At 39.1% G+C, this 23,380-nt stretch overlaps 1 long non-coding RNA gene across 5 annotated transcripts in view; it reads right to left on the bottom strand.

Moving 5' to 3' along the window:
- Positions 1-10,867: 10,867 nt before the first annotated feature.
- The window catches only part of LOC146477242 (uncharacterized), a 135,630-nt gene continuing 123,117 nt past the window's right edge, over positions 10,868-23,380 (bottom strand). For 4 of the 5 annotated variants that reach the window (XR_014865416.1, XR_014865417.1, XR_014865411.1 and 1 more), the window contains exon 5: positions 11,068-11,269. This is a non-coding gene — a long non-coding RNA (uncharacterized LOC146477242). Of the gene's footprint in view, positions 11,047-11,067; positions 11,270-23,380 lie in introns of those variants that run through there. The other variant, XR_014865412.1, reaches the window with a different exon arrangement.

Here is a 23,380-nt window from a genome sequence, read left to right as displayed (position 1 = left end):
ATTCAATGGATGTCAGACTGGGGGGCATGAGCAGTTTTGCTGTCAATTGCTGGCCACGCATAAGGGTTGTACACTGGGGCTTGTTTACAACAAAGGGCATAAAAATCTCTGCAATTAAATGGATGTCAGCTTGGGAGCATGCGCAGGTTGCTCTGCACTGCTGTACATAAAGGCCTGTCAAGCACTTAATCATGAGCCTCTAGCTCAGGAGATTGTGCAAGCACTCCAAGTGTTACTGACATTAATTAAATTTACTTTCACTTGTATTTGCAATTTGTAAAAAGACATGTTAATTCAATACTTGCAGTTAATATATAGCCTCTGTACATCCGGCTGAGGAAGGAGAGAATTGATCTACACAGATGAGGTACAAGGAACCATTTCGGTGGAGGGAGCATTAAAGGTCAGAAGATTTTCCATTGGGAGCCATCGCTAACGGCTTTATTCAGATGTCTCATGCCCCATGCATTTGAAAAATATCTTAGCGATCCAGTCTATTGTTTGAATTACTAATTTAAAACACACCTTGGGTAACAGTAAAATGATGCCAACAACAATACTGTTCAAACGCTCGGTGTAAGAGCATGCAAAAACGCCAATAATTAAAAAACAAGAAATTTCTTAAGGCTACAAACGATACGCCTCCGCGGAATTTCTTCCTGTGATGCTGTGATGCGTCACATAAAATGTAAGGTTTGCCTAATTCTGACTTGGGTTCCTATGCTCATCTGGTGCCTGGGTACAGGTGTAATCTTTGGTGCAGCCAGTAGCTCGTCATCAGCTGGCAAAAGAAATTCATTCCTTTTAGTCTCGTATGGTCTATTGTAGAGATAACCCCCTTCGAAAGTAGCATCCCCTGCAGGCAAGCGAAGAGCAGGCATTGCTGCATGAAGCAATGAAACACCTGCATGTCAACGGCCAGGAATAATAGCGGACTCTCTTAAAAGTTTACTGGTGCATTATCTCCTATGTGTCAGGGAGCAATATTTTAAGTATCAAGCTTAACGTTTTTGAGTCTGCCAGCTTTTCAACTCAGTTATTAACTTTTGATACTGATTAACTTTAAATAACACAGTTTTTGCGTTGGAATGAGAAATGTACACGTGCATTACTAGTATGGTATATGTCAGCAAGGTGTTAACATCGAAAAAGAGACTTCGGCTTGACAAGCAATAATTACTTTTGTTCTTTATTTGAATAAGTACAGCCTAAGTACTCTTAAACTCGTTGTCAGATATTGATTTTCATAACTGGTTTGTACCTGAAAATAAATTGAAATGTGGATCATCATGTTTACGTGTGTTTATTTAGTTTTCAGATGTTTCCATTATCAGCATTATGTGTGGTTTCCTGTCTAATCAGTCTCTTGTTTGTTTTAGTGATATACCAGATTCCCAGACTGTTATGAGATGCCATACTGTGACTTGATACCTCAGGTTGCTAAGCACAGTCACACAGAAAGCAATGGTTTAGGTATATCAAAATGTGATTATAATGATACAGATGTGGAATCAGCTACTAGTGACTATGAAACAGAGACAACAAATAGGTTTGTAATCTTGACGTGCAGAAGGACTAGATATAGTCAACAATAATAAGACATTTGAATTGGGTTCGGTTTGGTTTGGTTTTAAGATGAAGGTTGAATTCAACAAGCCAATCACTGATATCACTAACGTTTACAGGGCAGCCTGCAACATCGAGCCACTGTCCATAAACCAAGCACGGGATTGCAGCGGAAAATTTGGTTATAAGGATGTTGGTAACCTGAAGTGTAGTGATAAAACGTCATTTTCTAGGACTTCCCTCTGGATCTTGTTTAATTGCATGATGTAGTTGTTATGAAGAAGGGAAATTGCGCATGTCTCAAGCCGAGTGAGTTCCTTAAAACTTTATCTCGAGGAATGAAAAAAGTTCCTTAAGTGGTTGTGTGGAATAAACTCACATTTTAAGAGAGTATGATAAGCTACCTCGATACTATCCTTCATGCAGCCACCATCTTGCCTTCTTGCAAATATCCCATGATACATAGGTAAATAGTGACCCTCATTCGTAAGCCCGGATTATGTAGATGGGGCTTACTCTGAACTGTAAAATGCTGGTTGATTTTTTGCAGTTTGAGAGGAACACCCTGGATCTAAAGATCTCTCTTCACGTTGGGGAACAAATCAGCAAACTGAAAGCTGAAAAGAAAGAGTTGCAGAGGCGGTTCTGATCTCTTAAAATCTGAAATTACTGTAATGGAGACAAGTTCCAAGTTTTTATCAAAGTTCAAAGTTTTTTAAACATAAAATGCCACAACTGAAGCTATGTGATGAGCATCTATGTACAAGAATGGATTCTCTGGATGAACATGTCCTGGAAAGAAATCGAAAGTACATGGACTTAAGACACAGATTTCTCTGCTCAAAAAGAAGTCTATAATGTTCTTTATTTTGTTTTCAGCCATGTGACTTTCTTCGTAATTATGCAATGTTATTAACATGCTGATTTCAACAAGAAGAATTGGAAAACGCACCCTTCGTTGTTGCCCGCTAACATCAATTTCCCATTCAATTCTGCTTAATCCTTCCTCAGCTCCTCTGTAACGTGTCAAAATTTGTAGTAGCACCTTTCTTATGGAATCCGGGTGAAATGGGTAAACGAAGGAGTCAAAATCGAACTGTTGATACAAAATTTGGAAAGAAATGACTTTTGAGAGTACAATAACCAATAAACGTTAAAATAAGGGATGGTCATGAACAATGAATGACGTTGAACGAAATGAAGACGTAAGACATACATATCTCTTTTCAAAAAGAAATATAAAATCCTCTTTACACTGTACTGTTTATTTCTTCTTAAGTGCGGATATTTAATGTCATGTTAATGAAATCTGGTTGATGAAGATGGCTTATTGTTATCACAATTGACAATAGAAATTTTTTGTCATCAGATATACCGTCATAACAGTACAACCCTATCACTCGCTCAAGTTAGTTAGTTAGTTCTCTCCGCGCCATAAGGCGCATAAGGCTGCAAGTACATGTACTAAAATTAGCATGAGCCTTACACAATGCTTTAACCCCTCAAGATTTGGACGGGAGAGACATAACAAAAGTGGACATTGGATTAGCCGTCACTCCACCTAGACAAGCCACAAGAAATCGAGTCAGTCTTGCTTCGGAATGGCTGTTCATCAAAAATTTAATGACAATTTTTATTCCGAACCGCCTTTTCAACACTCTTCAACTTCATCAACAAGTAAAAGGTCATTTTATAGTTGACGCAATCAGGAGTCATCATCATATTCATTATCATCGTAATTATTAGTTTTTGAGTTGTTGCGTAAGGGTTCACACACCCACTTCTCACGCTTTCCTCAACGATTGGACCATTCATTGATATCCTTACTTTTTATTCTAGGTATTAGAACCCTTCGATATCAATGAAGTACACTTATTTATTGATGCGTTACATGACACATTGACACAAGAAGAATGGTGGGACCAGGAGATGACGGACATATACATTGTCTTATCCATATCACGCGAATGGGCTTCTATTCCCAATGGCTTAAATCACTGTCACACGTTAATTAACTCACTATTACCTCGAGGTTTACATCATACGAGCATCGTCCATGAATTTCAGCGCGGTGTGCATTAGTTAAAAATAACTTCTTGGCAAATAAGAGCTTTCTTAAATGACAGTTTGCTTTTGAATGATCATAATGAGTTACGTTGGTATGATGATGAGTTATACCTTTCTCCGCCCAAGTTAAATACTCGCCAAGGGAACTCATCTTCGAGGCAGCTCACAAGACCAATTTTAATGACTCAAATCAACTCGGACTTAAATTAGAGTATCTCGTAAAGAATTGTTGGTAAAAGAAAAACCGGGGGAATGGGGGTACCCCCTCCTTCTATTGGACCACGTGACCAAGTCAATTCAAATGTATAAAAGCCAAAGACCACTTTCTCCACCATCATACTCCATCATTAAACAGCTACGATGCAGCAGAAGGTTGAGAGGATTGCGACCAGAAATTCCCAACACAACATTTCGCTGTTTTTGTTTAGCCAAAGGAGACCCTTGTCTTGGTGGAGCGATCCAACTCAACTGTTGTAACCAATTTCTTCATTCAAGCTATTTTCAATGATGGAGGAGAACTCATTCTACTTGCCCATTTTTTGCCGAAGTTTTATGCACACGAGTTGGGGTATGTGAACTATCATGGTGTTTTTGGTCAGTACTTTTAAGAGATACCAATGAAATATGATGACCTATCACCGCATCAAGCAAAGAAAGTGCTGTACACTTGCCAACACAGTTTGCCAACTCTCACGCATTACCTGTGAGTCTCACGCCTGCGGACTAAAAACATCGATCTTGCGCATCAAGGACAATTTCTCACGCCTGACTCACAAACCCGGACGAGTTGTTCTAAAAAAACTTCATTTCATTTCAGATTTGTTATGTATCATTTCTTTGCTCTTTATAACAATCGCAAAAGCTTTCAAATGTCTACAATCGGTTTGAATCGTAAGTGTTCAAAAGTTGTCAGAATATCTTTGGACATTTTCGGCATCATTCGGAAGTCTTCGGAAAATCATCGGAAATCTTTGGAAGTGGCTTGGACGATTTCGGAAATTCTGGTCATGAAAAAAAAAATCTCACGCGTTTGACTCAGAAAAAGTTGGCAGGTATACTGTACGTGAATCGTTGCATCCACGGTCTATCATTTATGCCCACGCATTTTGAGAATGCTAAACTGCAAGATCAGTTGCAGTTGGATGTCACCACTTTGAATGAGCAGTACAAAACGAATCAGAGAACATTGGTGGCCTACAAGGGTGGTCATATAGAGAGGGATTTGTTGAACGAACTTGACATCCTGTCCGTTAATATGGAGGAAATTGGTTGCCCCAAAGTAATGGATCTGATACATTTGGGGTGTGGTCTGGAAGTGTGGGATTGCGAACATCACCTTGGTACAGGAATCGCTCACTGCTCCATGGCAGAGTGTCATATCCTACTGGAGTGGATCATTTTTAAGATGAATCAGTTAAAGAAGAAGACAATGAATGAATTAACAGTCAACTTTTATTGTTAAGAAAATGAAAAGTTGCTACAATAAAGAAAGTTACAAATGTAAACGTCTTCTGCTTTGATGATGCCCCTTGACACGCGTTCCAACACACTCTTTTTGCTGGGTAAACGATCGATGGCTTAAACCATTCTTTCATCCGCTTTCCACTCGCCTATAATGTTCTTGGCTTTCGAATAGTCAATGTCGTGTTGCTTGACAATGCGATCCAATCGATTTTTGCCAGGATCCTCTCGTTTTAGCCGTTTTTCCAAGTTGGTACCAGGCCCAAGGTACTGGCAACCGGGTGGGTGAAATTCAACTCCTAGTTTGGAGAACCATTTTTGCACATCGGCACCTCTACCACGTTGCTTGTGTCTCTTTCTTTGATTTCCTCTACGCTTTTTTCTTTGAACTCGCTTTCGTTGCATCTTAAAGATCCTCTTTCAACTTTCGTTTGAAAGGTTTGTCCCAGGTTGTCCAACCAGGAATCGTTTTAAACTTTTCCACTTCCATTTGCCATCTGGTTTTTATTCTTTGTCGCAACTCAGTAGTTTGCTTAAGAAGTTCTTCTCTGTATGTACTAGACGTAGGTTTTTTTCTTGCCAGTAGCAGCAGCAGTGGTAGCAGGAGACGGCGTCGGTTTTTTTTTTTGACTGATTTTCTTGCGGGTGTGCCTTTCATGATTAATTTTATCACTTGCTCCATGGGTCCCATCACTAAGGCATTGTAGTCGTCATCATCCTCTTCAAATTGCCCACCCATTCCACCAATCGGACCGCGTCTCACTCGTTTGGTGAGATGATGCCATTCTCTGGAAAGTGGTTTGACCTTGGCTTTGATGATGCCAGCTGGCAGTTTGCTTTTCAGTAGTAGATCTCGTTTGGCAGCCAGTCTTGCCGCTTTGTTGAGTAAGGCATTTTCGGTCAATTTTCCCTTGTAGTACTGAACCAATCTTTCCATTTCTTTGGGAGGGACCATTAAGACTTCCTCCATATCTTGTCCAATATTTGCAATAGATCCAATAACTTTTCGAACTTGGTAGCACACAGTCTGCAAATTTTACCTTCTCTCTTGCAACAATTTCACATAATTTAGAAAATTTCAGATGAACGAGTTATTGTTCGACTCTATTACACCATATTAGCAAGTCATTATGTTGTTCTTCCAAGGCCTTGTACTTTGCGTTGGCTTCTTGTAGCAAACCCACCCGCGATTTCAACGTCTCAGCAAACATTGACAGAGTAGATGGTTCGTCGGTGTCCAAAAGCCACGTCCTCTTTTTCTCATCAACACCTGTCGTCGACACTTGATGGAATTCTTCTTCCTTCCTATCTTGCGTAATGGCATTTTATGCTGTCTCAATTGCGCCATCAGAGGTGGTTTGACAGGAATTCTTTTCTTTGACAGGTTAAGCATGATTTCACTCACGGCATTGATCTGATTCTCATTGGCATGTCTCAACATCTTTTGCCTCTTGTAACGATTGGCTTAATGAAAAATAGATTTGATGAAGGGTAAATTGCGTTTGATGTTATTCATCTTTCCCAAGGTTTTGGATTTCTTCTGTAATGATCTTTGGCCCCAATCGCTCCCATTCTTTTATAACGTTTATGTGTTCCTAATCTCCATCCTATATATGAACCGGCAGCCAATATATCTTTCAATCCCATTCCATAATGTTGACAGCTTTTTCGTCTCGCTCTTCACCTTCTTGGACGATTGTTGGCCATGCCTGAGTGATTTTTTCTCACTTGTTCCCCTTTTAAAGACAGGTGGGTGAAGAGTCTAGTGGGATGTAGACGAAATTCATTTCATATTTTCCTGAACATTTGTCAGTGATAGGTGAAGCAAAGTCAGATACGGTTTCATCCAAAGTTTGCATCTTGATGAGAAACCCATCCAATTCATCTAACAGTAATCCTCTTGCATTTCCACTTTCAAGGAAAATTCTTTGAAATTGTTTCATCCTTTGATAACTGAGCCTACTGGCAACAAAATGGTAACGATGATACTGTTTTCGAAAACAGCACCCACAATCATACCAACTGCCATGATGAGTATGGAAGCGCCGTTGAGAAGAACGTGACAACGTCTGAAATGGTAATACATCCAACGATGACACCACCATTGTTTGTGATAGAAGCAATACAATGAATCTAGTTTTTGAAGTAACTCCCCCTCTATGGATGGATCCTCTGTCATACACACTTTGAGCGGCATATTCATGCGGATACTCTAGAGGATGATCTGCTGACAGTCGGTGTGCCTCCATCCTTATATGTAGCAATGATTGTATTAATGGTCGTAATGCCCTCAATTCTACGGCCAGCGGCTGTTTGTCTTTGATCGTTGAGTAGCATTTGAAGATGTTGTTGCATATAATCTTGATTCAATTCAATTCCGGGAGTAAGAACCTGAATTACAGCCTGTTTAAAAAACACTCCTAAAATAACGGCTAAACCTTCCTGATTAAACCAGGCTTTTCTTTCATAACATTAATCTTTAATACAATAAGCTCTCAGTTATAGGAAAACGCAAAGAGTTTCAAATAACATTTTTTTCCACAGAAATAGACAACAATTGCTAAGTTTCAAAACTACACGTTCTTACTCCCGGGTTTTTGCTGTGACAACCAGACTTAAAACCAGATCTAAAATAACCATTCATTTAGAAACCCAGTTGAGTTTCTTTCATTTCAGTACATCAGATTTTTTTTAAACAGCTTGTCTTCCAACCAACAACTGGAATAGTTTAAGTACTTCTATATTTGTTACTGCCTAATACATCCTGCCTGTAACCCCTTTGTTAAAATTTGCGTTTATCAAATCTGCTACTTCCTCCCACTTTTTAATGATATGTTCCCAGACAAATGCGGTTCATGCCTTTTCAACTGCCTGCATGCAACATGAAACCCCTCTTTCAAGTAGGCACAATATGGCCTGATAGAACAGTGATAGAAGATGTAGTCATGGCTGAAGACGGTTATTTTCTTGATGTGACAAGAATACAAGAGATTTCACAGGACCAACCTGGCGAAGTGGAATCCGTTTTGTCCCTGTCATATCCTGCTCCATTCAACCTTGACAGAGAAAAGGTGGAACATCTCCTGAGGAACTTTATGGACATATTTAGAGGTAAGGAAAAGTCGTTCTGGGGAAATCGACAACCTAGAGGGCTAGCTCACACTTCACTTCGCATTCTACATTTCATCAATCATGAAAAGTTTCTCGGCCCAGATGAGAGTCGTTGGCCCATTTTGCCACTCTTCGTGTGTGCCATACGCAGTATGGTAAAGAAACCCAGCCAATTCGAAGGGTGTAAATTCCTCAAGAAATCAAATGCATGGAGAGGAGTGAGATGGTACCTAAGGGAACTAGAAATGTTGGTGCGTGAAAACTGGAAGATCAACAAAGAAATTAGAGAAGAATGCGAATGGACCATCAAAAACATTAACATAGCAAATGAAGAAGGATTTGATGTGTAGACATCGAACTGCGAACATTTTTTGTACTCCAAACATTGAACTCTAACATGTAAAACAGTGAGACTTTTTTTCTTGTCATTAAAGGTTGTTGATTGTACATCAAGTGTCGTCTAGATTGACCTTTGACCCCTTGACACGCATGTGCATGTGCCAAGCTCTGAAATGACGTCATAGCTTAAAATAAATTTTGTGACGTCACACTGCTTCACGCTGATTGGTCAATTCCTGTCACATGGTACAATCCCTGTGTCCTGATTGGTTGTGGACTAAACCGCGCTTATTTACTACTCACTGGAATGCGACTTGAACCACTAGGTGTACTCTTAGCACCAACAGGTGTTTTGTTTAACATTTGAGGTTCAGGTTTCAACATTACTGTCTATAGGCAAGTGAAATATGAAAATACTAGTTTTAATATGAAATACCAGTTTTCAACTATAAAGCCACATTTAACCATCAACAAACAAACTTTATTATTTTGTCAGTAAGTGTACATTAAATTTAAAAGTACACTAAACTTATAAATACAGAGAAATGCAACTTCTTTAACTAAATACACTGGACCACAGGTAGCAAAAGCTCATCGAAGCGGGCAGAATAAAACAAGAAAAAGATATAAATGAGGGAGTAGAATGTACTAAGAAAATGAAGTGATCACTTTATGAATTCATAAATAAAAAATAATAAATAAATAAATAATATCTCTGTATATGATACACTGGTGGTTTGTGGTGATAAGTTATTAATATTGCAACAGTTTAGAGATCAGGGTAGACACGTCAACACAGCTATCCTCAAGTGACAAAACCTTAAGTAGCATTTCGTGTAGTTTTTTTTAAAGTTTAATTTACATTCCGTAAAACGTTTTCAAGAGGAATGAAGAGTGTTCCTTTAGTGGTTGTGTCGAATAAAGAAATTTAAACCAACAAAAGCTCCCTTGATAGATCTCAGTGCAGCCAACATCTTGCCTTCTTGCAAGTGTCCCATCATACATAGGTAAGGGGTCTGCGAAGAGTTGCAGTTGTGAGTTGCGAGTTACAAACAGACAGAATAAAGATATTTCTAATCTTAGTCAAGGTAAGATAATAAGTTTGGGATGGCAAAGGCTTTAAAAAGAACATTTCGGAAAAAATAAGCAATAATCCCTGGGTCTGGGTGAGCACTCTTTTTCTGGAGTTCGTTTTTAATATCTGCCTAGCTACACCAAGAGGGTTAACTGTTTGGGTAAAAGAAGTGTTAGGGACCTATGCCATTGCTTTATAAAGCTCAGAGAATGGTAAAAAATGGACGAACCCGATTATTTTTCTTTCGTGCCTTTTTAAGGATAAAAATAAGTAAGAACCCACGGCAAAAAAAAAAAAGGGCCACTCTTAGGGGGTTGTTTTCAAAATTTCACACAAGCATTTCCGTTACTTTTATGCATGGGAGTACCTAGGCTCTAAATTTATTTAGCAAAGAAAGCCACCAAAAAACACTATACCAGATGATAAATAGACGAAGCATTGCTGCCAAAAGACTAAACAAAAAAGGGGGTGGCAATCAAGTTTGTGGTCTAGTTTCCAGTGTATTTTTCCCGAAATGTTTACAATATATCTAAAAACTGCTCCTCAAGTTTTCATTTATATTACTTGACCACTTGCATCACCATTTGTTATAATTCCTCCAGGAGATGACATCTGTCTTGTTGCAAAACAACGCAGCTTCCAGAGAATCATTCTCTCCTGTCTTTCAGCATCAGACATGAGCGATGTGTTCCCAGAGTTCTAAATTTAAACATATACCACACAAGCATCCTCCAATACCCAAAGAGGTCTTATTGCTCCTGTTTGCTCCTTTTTAATCCCACACTCAAGGCAGCCCCTTGAAGCAAACATTATTTATTATGTAGCACCTCGTGGTTGATCACCAGTCAACAATAATAGTGGTGAACTCTTTGTTTTTTCTTTCCTTCAGTACTGCCATCCTGGCTCGCATAAGTGACCTGCTGTGCATCTTAAAGTTCTGTTAAATTTATACACTACAATTCCGGGAGTAGGAACCTGAATTACAGCCGGTTTAAAAGACACGCTTAAAATAACGTCTAAACCTTCCAGTTTAAACCAGGCTCTTCTTTCGTAAAATTAATCTTTAATACAATAAGCTCTCAGTTATAGGAAAACGCAAAGAGTTCAAAGTAAGATCTTTTTTTTTTTTCACAGAAATAGACAACAATTACTAAGTTCCAAAACTATACGTTCTTACTCGCAGGTTTTTGCTGTGACAACCAGACTCAATTTAAAATAAAATCACCATTCATTTAGAAAGCCAGTTGAGTTTCTTTCATTTCACTACATCACCAATGGAATAGTTTAAGTACTTCTACGATTGTTACTGCCTTATACATCCTGCCTTTAACCCCTTCGTTCGAATTTAAATTCATCAATGCTGCTTCTTCTTCCAACACTCTCGTGATATGTTCCCAGACGTATGCAGTTTATTTCCTTTCAACTGCCTGCATGTAACATGAAATCCTCTTTTTTTGCACTCTGCCGGTCTCCCTAAGTGTAAACGCCCATGGACGCCATGCATACATTCACCAACCACCGCAAACTGATCCAACCGAAGTGAAAGAAAAATGCTTACTCTTGTTATGATCACCGTTTTGCCGGTGTTGTATCTGCAATCTGATGCTGAAGAGAGCTCCCCACAATACACAATAGTCAGCAACTCAACACCTAACAAAAAAATTTGAAAATTTTTTTTTTACAGTCAGTGAAAAGTCACGGAATTTTATTTTCTTTGTGCACAAAATCCAGTCAAAAGGGTGAAGACGTCGAAAACAGAGAGAAAAATATTAACAGTTTCAAAACAAAGCAAATGTAAATATGGATGTTTTTTAATTCTTATTACAGGTCAGTGGAAAGTCAGGGAATTTTTAGTTTCTGATGAGTGGCAACCCTGACAGTAGAAATCACCTGCATGTTAATGTCCCAGAAGAACCAGGCGAGGACTAACTTAAGCTTTGGGGAAATGTGGAGCAATTGGTTCAGTGTGTCCTTTTCTGGTTTGCCGTTCTTTATAACCCTCCAGGGGTTGGTCAGGGGTCTTGTGACGCTCATACAATTGTAGAAGATCCGCGTGCAGGCAGGGCTAAGGTTTGGATTCTTCGATGGGATCACTGCAAAATGTTAATCCGTGTATGCATCTTATCACGTAGTTTGCGGTGACTCTATCTTGGGCAGTCAACTGTGCGAGGTGCATGGGCATTTTGTACTTGATGTTGCTGAGAACACCTTTGGAATTACCCCATCCCAGTTCTCGACAATAAAAGGTTTGATTCATAAAAAAAGCCTTCAAAATCCACCAGGAGGCAGACGCGGTGAAGTTGCACCGACGACAGCATGTTGTAAATGGAGACGGAGATGTTGGGGTGGGCCTAGTTATAAGTTGGGTGCCATGTGGTCTAACTTGAATCATCATGGAACAATCATCAGAACAAGTCAATTTTTTTTTCTCAATAGAATACACATGTATCCAACCAACAAGAAAAACGAAACAATCTCGTGTCTTAAATACCAGTGGTATGAGCAAAAGTTTTCCCCAAAAACTGTAGTCTAACATGCCTCATTGTTCCACCCTACCATGAGGTTTGTCCCACATGATGGAACTGCATCCACATTGTTTGGGTCTGATGCATTTGTTCTTGACGTAACATCTTGTTTGGGTTGACAAAAAGGGTGTTGCCTTCATAGAAGGGAAAAAATGGGGCGAAAAAGAAGTTTAATGCATTTTCAGTGGTCACCTAATATCATATAGGATGTAAACTTCAACTGGTGCATCACCCTTTTGTTGGGCCACAGAACTTTCATAAGCAACAGCTTATAACCCACACATTAGTGTAGGAAAATTTGCATAAAAAAGGAGTTAGAAAGATGCAATACATGCGGCACTTTTTTTTGTTCCTTTATAGTGTCAGGAAATGCCATCTTTAATATGCCACGTACATGCCTTATACCGTGTGGCATGACAAAGCCAACCACAACAGCGTCAGGCATTGTGGATAAAGGTCTGGCATCATGCTTCCTGTGGATATTTCCTGAGCAGGTTTACAAGGCATTTGGTGCACTAGAAATATCTGCAAATCAAGAACTTAAGGAAACACCAGAGAACTTCACAAACAATCTTGGTAATTAGCTGCTCTTACCAATAACTTCAACATAAAACGCATATGTTAACCAACATATTAAAAGTTACAACAGAGTAATCTTTAATAAAGCATAATTTTGTCTATTTAGTGGCAGAACAAATTCGAATAAAAAATTACTGAAGAGGTCTTTGTTATCAAAAATTGCGCTGAAAAACAAGCAACACACTTCAGAAGGGCAATTTTGTATTTATACTTAGATAATACAGTACTGGGCACAAGAATAGCATTAGGGTGTAATTTTTTACTTGCAAGTTACGTGAAAGTAATTTGCGTGTAAATTACGCAGAATATGGTGGATTTCCACGCATGATACGCACATGTTATGCTGCTATTCATCATGCAGACTTTACATCTATTATGTAATTTTTTCCGCCATTTTCACTTGGCAATAGAGGCAATAGTAAGTGGTTCTTGTCATATTTTGTTAAGTTCATGCTTCAAATAAGCACGACCACCCATCATAATAAATTAAAAAAACCTATTATACATAACCCGATTGCACTGCATCACTGCAAGAAATATGAGTACTAAATATCTTAATGTAACACTTTAACAGAGGTAACACAACTTACCTTTGTGTTTTTTTCAACCAGAAGATATCATCTTTCTGGTTGTGAAAGGTTCAAAAAACTTCAACAGAAGCAAACGTGTCTGAGCTTGACATTACCATTGCACATTTTTAGCTTCTTAGTTATTTCAGGGAGCTGGTAAGCCCTTAACATTTCATAATCAACTAAATGTATTAATAACTTTTTTTAATTGGAGTAATAAAGTCTAGTTGTTGATAAAAACGGAATGTACCCTTTTATGCTATGATTTATGCCAAGCGATATTAGAGAAAGAGTCCTTAGAGCATTCTTTAATTTGCGGTAAGTCAATAATTCAGCCCAATGTGAACTTCCAATGGTAATATTTCAAAGGCAGTGGAAACGTCTGTATATTGTACACAACTATCAGTTAGACCTTTAATGTTGTCAACAATTCTGGAAAATCATTACCTTCTTCACTATAGTATACTTTCAAATGGCTACTGACGAGTACAGAGAGCAGACTATCAGCAACGGATTACCTCACGTATAGGTCATATTGAAAACAAATTCTATATTGACTAATTCTATGTTGATAAAGAGAGTAAATTGTAAAAAAACATACGTTTAAAACCACACAAATAACAAAGCCATCATTATCGTTAATTTTATTCCTTACAGCCCTTTTCTCCAAGGCCAAAGGGCAATACCTACGCCTGCCAAAGCCACTGCATGCAATGTCAGAAGTCCACCGCCAACCAGAAATTTTGTCAAAGAAGACTCCAGATACAATACTTTTGGCATTTATCAGCATGATTGGACTGTGCATTGAGAACACAGAACTTCTGGATGGTCGAGACGTCAAAGATGGAAATATCTCATGACCACTGGTTGCTACTTGCAATGCATCCACACCTCAAAGTAGTGACAACAAACTTCAGCAAATGGTCTTAACCTACCCTGGCAAGTGTGTCAGTGCTTAAGCAAATTTAATCGAGATAGAGGAAAACAAAAGGTGCTGAAGTGCCAAATGTCCACGCTTGGTGACTCCATTATTCAATTATGGAACTGTGGTCAGCATGATAAGATAAAAATTGTTGGGAGGGGTTAAGAGCCACCAGAAAGCTGTTTGAGTTAAGATGTCACCTTAAACACCCTGCCACCAAACAAAAATCTGACCTTACTTACTTATAATTTATGTCAAAGCCTAAGTCCAGGCACCAGCAAAAACCTCCACCGTCCACAACTAGTGGACATTTTCTGATGTAACACAAAATTCTCAGACCTAACAATAATTTACTGGAATGCATGGCAGTCAGCAATGAGAATTCATTTACCAATAAAAATCTTGGGAGTGAAAGGGTAAGTCGCACTGGAAAAGTTTCAGATAAATTTAGTCAAAATGGTTGAAGCATCCTTGATAAACAACAACAACTGTTTTTATAATTATTGTCAAGTACACTACTTACTGTCGAGAGGCAAATCACTTGGATCCTCCATTTGTAATACTTCTTTAGTCTCTGATGCATATTCCACTGTAGTTGTCTGATTACCAGCAAGACAGCCATGCAGAATCGACACCATGTCACGAAATTCATTCAGGGTTCAAATTCTTATGAACCTACAACAGCAACATTACATGCCGAACTACTAATTAAATAATACATGTATATGTAGGAGCACAATAAACGAAAGTGGCTTATTGCCAGTGAGTCTCAGTAAGCCAGCATAATGTTCTAAAATCTTGGTTCAATGGATGTCAGATTGGGGGGCATGAGCAGTTTTGCTGTCCATTCCCGGCCATGCATTAGACTTGTACACTGGAGCATGTTTACTAGAAAAATTAAAATTATAAATATTAAATGAAAAAACAAGAAACTTCCCAAGGCTACAAACGATACGCCGCCGCGGAATTTCTTACTGTGATGTTGTGATGCGTCACATAAAATGTAAGGTTTGCCTAATTCTGGTACAGGTGGAATCTCTGGTGCAGCCAGTAGCTCGTCATCAGCTGGGAATAGAAATTCATTCCTTTTGGTCTCGTATGGTCTATTATAGAGATAACCCCTGCTGAAAGTAGCATCCGCTGCAGGCAAGCGAAGAGCAGGCATTGCTGCGTGAAGCAATAAAGCACCTGCATGTCCACGGCCAGGAATAATAGCGCACTCTCTTAAAAGTTTACTGGTGCATTATCTCCTATGTGTCAGGGAGCAATATTTTAAGTATCAAGCTCAACTTTTTTGGGGTCTGGCAGCTTTTCAACTAAGACATTAACTTTTGATACTGATTAACTTTTTATATAATAGTTTTTGCTTTGGAGGGAAAAATGTACTCGTGCATTACTAGTATGGTATATGTCAGTAAGGTGTTAACATCGAAAAAGAGAGCTTGGCATGACAAGCAATAGTTTCTTTTGTTCTTTATTTGAATAAGTACAGCCTAAGTACTCTTAAACTCGTTGTCAGATATTGATTTTCATAACTGGTTTGTACCTGAAAATAAATTGAAATGTGGATCATCATGTTGATATGTGTTTATTTAGTTTTCAGATGTTTCCATTATCAGCATTATGTGTGGTTTACTGTCTAATTAGTCTCTCATTTGCATCAGTGATATAAAGATTCCCCCGACTGTAACTCCATACCTCAGGTTGCTAAGTACAGTGACACAGAAACAGTGGTTCAAGTATATAAACATGTGATTATAATGATACAGATGTAAAATCAGCTAGTAGTGACTATGAAACAGAGACAACAAAAAGATTCGTAATTACCGTGATTACCGTGAATTCATGACCAAAAAACTTTTGTAATTCTTTTAGCTAGATTTGCCTTCAGAGTTACATTTTTAGATGTCATCATTAAACTGATTACAGTTTTCTGTTTACACATAGCATATGCGATGATTTAAAACTCGATCATGACGTATCTGACCATGATTTTACACGTCTCAGCAAGATCAGATCAGATTCTGAGGTAGACAAATTGTTCATTAAATTGGCAACTGATGCATCAATTTCTGATGATGCTGAGGAGACCGTTGCTGACGAGCCTGACAGTGACTGGAAAATTTTCCCTCTGACAATAACAGTTGCTGATGAAGTTTGCATTAAACTCAATGATTTGATACAAAGTTGCAAAATACCTAAGGACAAAATACTGTACAAATATCTTTAGGATATGGTATACATCATGATTAACTATGACCACAAATATGATCCCGAAATTGTTGAATTTTTCAATACTATTGAGTACTTGGGTGGCGGCAGTACCGTAAATTTTCTGGGAGGTCCCATGTGCCACAGTCAAGGAAGAGGGGGAATCAGCAACGCAGAGGATGCCGCATTTAATTTGGGAGGGCCATCTAAAAGAACTCGTGACAAAAAGAGGGGTGGATATACAACTGCAAGCGGCGTCTTAAAAAATCTTCATCTAGCTTTTTTAGCATTGGCAAATGAAGATATGTCTAATGTTCCACCGTTTCTTGAAACGAAATCTGTCAAAGTTATAGGCCTGGCTATGGAAAACGATGGCAGTTCTCCTAAACTAGGCATTTAGTTCGATGAAAAATTGAGAAAAATGTTGGGCTAAAACAAGATGTGGACATCAAATTTGTCAGAGACAATCCAAACCCAACCTCTGCGCGAGAGCATTATTACAGAAGCAAACGTCTCCTTTATCACCTTTCTCTGCAACAATTTAAGTATGCCTATGGCAGTAAGTTATCTCCCTAAATCAGGTAAAACAGGAGAGGATATGGCAAACTTTTTCCTTCAACAAGTTAAGATTCTCCAAGTTTGCAAAGCCTGTTTGGAGCGTATGCCAGCTAAGAGCACACAGTTCAGCCCCCACCAGAAGGCATATGCCGCAGACGATGTGAAGAATGCCTAGAGAATGATTAAGTCTGTACTTCATGCGTTGAACAAAAGCAACCAAGCCATATACCCTCCCTTCGAGCATGTCAACGATGCACGATTCTGGAGAGCATTGCCTATGATGAGCAGTATTGGTGCTAACAACAGATTGCAAGGAAGGCAACAAAAAAGCCATGGAGCTTATCTTAAAGATGCAAGAAGGGCGAAGTATTGACCCCACGTTACAATATTTGGTGTTCTTTCTGGAGAGGGTAAATGTTGGAAAGAGCTTAAAATGCAGCTTCGGTAATTGGTTTATCATCCTAATAGTCCATGAGCCAAGTTCTGGAAAGTGGCTAGAAATTGATTTTCGTTGCACCCCCCACGGGACATAGTGAGTTTGTATCAAATTAAAGCTTGGGGCCTGTATTTTACAAATGTACTTGTTGCCAATTATGTAACCTGTGCTTAAGCGAGATATGTGACTATTTTCATAGGGGGGTGGGCTGGGGGATTTTGCTTACTGCAAATTCCACACAACATAAAATGATTCATTATTCTGCTGAAACCAGTTTTTTTCAAATATTGTGTGCATACATTTTACACCATCCCCAACAATTTGCAATATGTGTCATGCATTTTCATGTTTCCATGGAAACGGTCGCCTTGGAGATCATTGAAGAAATGCAGACTTTTACTTTTCTGATCAACTGATATAGAAAACTTTGATAAATTAGTAGATATCTACAAATTTCAGTCAATACATTCCCATTATGCCGAGAATAGACTCTCTTGAATTGAGAAACTTTCATTATTATCTTTTCGACAGGATTTAAAGGTACTGAGGGCACCCATAGTTAAGACGTATGGGGTAGTAAGGAAGCATTATTTTGCAGAAACTGTGGAAATTCATATCCCTCCAACCACTAGTCAATATCTCACCAAATATGCGTCGGTTATGTACCACACTTAGAATATCAACTTCCACACCTCAGAACTGTCTTGTTGCCATGGTAACGGTTTCTAGGGATATCTAAATACCTCATGAAGTTGCTTTTAAGGCATATTTTCTAAAGGAAAACTACTTAGAACATTAAATAACCACTTCCAACTTGCTAAAGATGTCACATTTCAGTGAACATGTAATATTATTTAGTCATAAAACAATCTTGCTTAGCCTTCAAGGACTTGTAAATGTCATTATTCAAGCAATACTTGTGCTTAAATTCGTACAACACTAAATTACATTAATTGCGTAAGCAAGAATAGCAGTCATAGCTGTGTGTAAATGAAACTAGGGCTCAACCACATAAATTCCAAAAAAGCTAAACGAATGTTAACACTCATGCACATCTTCCTCATTGTCCTCATCTGTATTTTCGTCTTCATCTTCCTGTTCCAAAGAACCCCTCGCACAAAAGGATCCAAGTTGTCAATCTTTTAGTTACCATCCTTGGACATTTGGATTTTTTGATCTTCAAAGGACCTTTGTAAGGAATTCATCAACAGATAGGCTAAATAGTTACCACGCTTTATGTGTTGTTTAAGAGCTACTTTTGTTGGGGGAAGCTGATAAGCCTGTAAACTCCTGCTTTTACAGAACATCATATCTGATCTCATTTATTCCTTCTGCGCCACTGCCACTGTACAATGGAAGTACACGAAATGCTCTACGTTTGCAGTTTGCAATCCCTTCACGTCCTCGTTCCACTTCTTCACCGATACCCTCAAGTTTGTCTGTCATGTCTTGTTTTTCCATCACAATCTTTAAGCCTTTCTTCTTTCCTTTCCCGTGCCAATGAAGGTACTAACAGCGTCACTTGGCACACTAATGAGGTGAGACTTGCATCGTGTTCCACTGATCAATGATATGCATGCCGAGATAATTTGTCAGGTGGAAACACGCTTCGATATCAGTATTTGATGAGCTTATGGCAACTGATGTGTGCCTACAGGACGAGGCATGATACGCACGCAAAAACAATTAAGTGTTAGCGTCTTCTTGGTTGCTCCAGAGCTGCAAGGCAACACTGCGCAAAATCTTTTCAGCAACAACTTCAATTTGTGTACAGTTGTTTCCATGAGAAACATTGAGGGTACGTGCTCCAACCTCCTCTTCATACTTGCTAGTTGACCACTCATTTATGAGAAAGTGCATTACCCTATTTTGTTCGTCCCATTTGACATAAACGTCTTCCACTGGCGAGGGCAGGGCTGCTGGTGACTGCTTATGGCAAGAAGGACTTACCTGTCTCTACTTCGTTTCCTGCTTTCAGTGTTCTTAATTGACAAATCAGAATACTAATCAGCAACAAAGTCCACCCTTGTTGCCGTCCCTGTAAGCGCCAAGATTCCTGTTAGAGGCATCTCTGCCAGGTCTGCAAAGCGATCTGCTACACTTTATTGTTATCATTTGCAGCATTGCCATGGCACCCATGTTGATAGCCATTGTGTTAGGCGGTATGCTTGTCAAGCACTCTACTCCATCTTTTAGAAGTTTCAAGAAAACTGCGTGGTTAGTTTTAGCCAGCGAGCCATCTCACGTTGCCAGAGACCATGGGGAGAGACCAAGTTCATGTTTTAGTAGCTCTCGAAGATCTATTTGTCCACCCTGACCAATAATCAGTAAGCGAGCAAACAAGTTCCTATCTGTTCTGAGAGATAAATTCCTGCCTCCCGTTCTCACTGATGCCTTCTTCTATTCATGGTGAAACATGCCTCAATTGAGCTTTGACGGTGTCTCATAGAAGCCAAAATTCTTGGTGTGAAGACGATCTGTAACAAAAGAGACCCGGCTACTCCCTTTGTCCTTTGCACCTTTGATGTATTATTATTATTATTATTATTATTATTACCCAAAAGATCACACTCCAAGCTCTATTCAGCAACAAATTACATACCCCGAACCAAGGCTGATGAGATCGTCAGACGGTTTGAACGGATAGCACCAGTTTCGCACAACTTCCATCACTTTCCTAACATCTGCCTTATTTCTTTGCATGCGTGTACAGCCAGTTTCCTTAAGCACTTTATCCTGATCTTTATCCATGGATACCATCAGTCTGCACTTGTCTGTAAGCGCTGCATGTGAGTGAGCCATCAAAATTGATCGTTCGGCTACACCTTTCCGTATTAGTACTGAATCCTATTATACCACCCTTCGTCTTTGTGTTTCTATTGACAGTCTGCTCAATGGTTTGGCCGGCTGGTAGCTGAGAGAAACCATGGGATGTTGACCTCTGAATGCCAAAATTTCCATCTGCCAGTAGCTGATGTGCCTCAGGGTGAGTATCTTAAAGGATCCCATGGTAACTAAGTAGACCGGTAAGTAGTGGGCAAAGTTCGTGTGGTCATAGGCAAAAAACCATTTGACAGAATCTAGGTGGAGTTTCCAGTTGCCTTCCTTGGTAGCACAAAAGAAATCCGTCAGCGTTGGGGCTATTTCTTCCATTAGGCCATTACTGTCTTCTGAGCACTCACCATAAAGACGGAAGATCTTCAGGAACTCTGGATTTGACAGTAGCTTATCAAACTTCCTTGCATCAAACGCTCTGCGGATCTCCCTCAAGGAACTTACGGGCATAGTTGATGGGCTTGTCATGCTTCTGGCGCCACGTGCCAAACCCCAGTCACTGCAAAACATGCATCTTAATAAAAGCTAACAGATTTTTTTATTATTCACTCAGTGAATCATAGAAAATTCTTCTATGCAGAAAATTGAGTGGGGGTGGGGGGTGTCAAAGGGATCAGAACTTCTCGCATCTTGTACTGCCACTTTCTCTCCCGTCTGTTGTGGTTCCCACCGTAATGTGCCTGTTCTCTTGAAAACTATTGCACAGTGTTGCAATTTTTGTTGCTATTTCTCCGGTTGCTGCAACCTCGAGAATCCCTCTTTTCGTTCTCTCTTCTCCCACATTCCTTAAATTCCTCAAACCCATAGGCTTGAAAAAAGCTATTTCCTTACCTTATGTCTATGCATGGCCTGGGTGTAGTGCCTTCCTTCTAGTAAACCAGCTACAGAACCAGAGCCGTCAATATACCAATTCCAACGGGTATATCAGCAAGACCAGCATCCCCAAACCGTTTTCCAATGGCTGCTACAAAGGCGCGGATTGTGTGGAAGGAGCCCAGCCGAACCACCAGACATCTAAACTGCTCCTCCAAATTACTTCAAGTGCTTTTGCATAAATTGCTTAATCAAAGATTAGTTTAAAAAAAGTTTGTGTATTTTCAAATGGAATACAGTCAAAAAGTATTGATATATAACGTTTGAAAATATATCAACTTTTAAATGTGTTCTTATTTCAAAAAAAAGGTTAGGAGGTAAATGCAGTAACTAGAAATGGAAGGCAGTATGAGTCACAACTTGCTAAACTGAACTAAGATAACTCGTTGTATAATTGCCTTAGAGAGCAGGGTTGGCACAGTGGTAGAACACTCGCCTTCCACCAATGTGGCCCGGGTTCGATTCCCGGACTCGGCGTCATAAGTGGGCTGAATTTGTTGGTTCTCTATTCTGCTCTGAGAGGTTTTTTTCCGGTTACTCTGGTTTTCCCTTCTCCTCAAAAACTAACATTTGATTTGATTTGATTTGTCTTGTGTTTAGTTGAGTTGATTTAAAAATTGCTTTGATATAAAAGGGGATACCCTCGATAGGGATAACCTCTGGTATCTCCTGTTCATGGTATCGATGTTTACATTGATCAGATTATTATTATTATTATTATTATTATTATTGTTGTTGTTGTTGTTGTTGATAACATATGCCATAACAGACTTGAGAACTCAATAGACATTCAAAAGAGGTATTGATGACATTCGCAAATTCACTGTTGTCAATTAAGAAAGATTCTTTTATGACCAAAGAATATTACATGTGAAACTGTTCACTGAAACATGAGATCTTTAGCAAGTTGGAAGTAGTTGTGCGCCTTCCATGCACTGAGGCCTGAGCAAGGGGTTCTTTGGAACAGGAAGATAAAGACGAAGATGAAGTTAAGAACAACTAGGAAGATGTGCATGAGTATTAATATTCGTTTAGCTTTTTTGAAATTCATGTGGTTCAACCCAAGTTACTTTAACACACTGCTGTAACTGCTATTCTTGCTTACGGCAATTGATGCAATTTAGTGCTGAATGATTTATTTCACAAGCATTGATAATGACATTTACAAGTTCCTGGGTGCTAAGCAAGATTGTTTTATGACGCAAGAATCTTACATGTCAGGATCGTTTATTGAAATGTGAGATCTTTAGCAAGTTGGAAGTGGTTATGTAATGTTCGGAGTAGTTTTACTTTAGAAAATATGCCTTAAAAGCAACTTCATAGGGTATTTAGACATCTCTAGAAACCGTTGCCATGACAACAAGACAGCTAATTCTGAGGTGTCCAAGTTGTTATTTTAAGTGTGGTACATAACCGACGCATATTTGGTGAGATATTGACCAGTGGTTGGAGGGATATGAATTTCCACAGTTTCTGCAAAATAATGCTTCCTTACTACCCCATCCATCTTAACAATGGATGCCCTGTACCTTTAAATCCTATCGAAAAGATAATGATGAAAGTTTCTCAATTCAAGAGAGTCTAATGATGGTGTATTCTCGGCATAATGGGAATGTTTTGACTTAAATGTGAAGACATCTGCTAATTTATTGAAGCTTTCTATATCAGTTGACCAGAAAGTAAAAATCTGCATTTCTTCAATGATCTCCATGAAAACCGTTTCCATGGAAACATGAAAATGCATGACACATACTAAAAATTGTTGGGGATGGTGTAAGATGTTTACACGGAAAATTTGAATAAAATTGGTTGAGTTTCAGCAGAATTATGAATCATTTTATGTTGTGTGAAATTCACAGGGAGCAAATCCCCCCAGCCCACCCCTCCCATGGAAATGGTCACATATCTCGCTTAAGCACAAGTTACATAATTGGCAACAAGTAGATTTGTAAAATACAGTCCACAAGCTTTAATTTGATACCAAAATCACTATGTCCCGTGGGGGGTGCAACGAAAATCACTTTTTCAGGCCTTGGCTCATGGACTATAAGAGGTGAGAGGGGATGTTTGGCTGTGGGTCAGACTTTAAGAGATGACAGAAATCCAACACTTTGAAAGCAATTACGCTGCCTTCTGAGGGCAGATGACGTACAGAACAAAGACCGTATGGCTGTGGATCCACTTTTACGGCTATCTAGCAATGATGTTATTAACACCCTAAGATATGTCACCTATGTAGTACACCAAATGATT

The sequence above is a fragment of the Pavona decussata genome, unplaced genomic scaffold, assembly GCF_977016875.1.
Source record: "Pavona decussata unplaced genomic scaffold, jaPavDecu1.1 SCAFFOLD_71, whole genome shotgun sequence".
Classification (NCBI taxonomy): domain Eukaryota; kingdom Metazoa; phylum Cnidaria; class Anthozoa; order Scleractinia; family Agariciidae; genus Pavona; species Pavona decussata.
The sequence above is the reverse complement of the archived record's forward strand: the minus strand, read 5'-3'. Positions and strand labels throughout refer to the sequence as shown.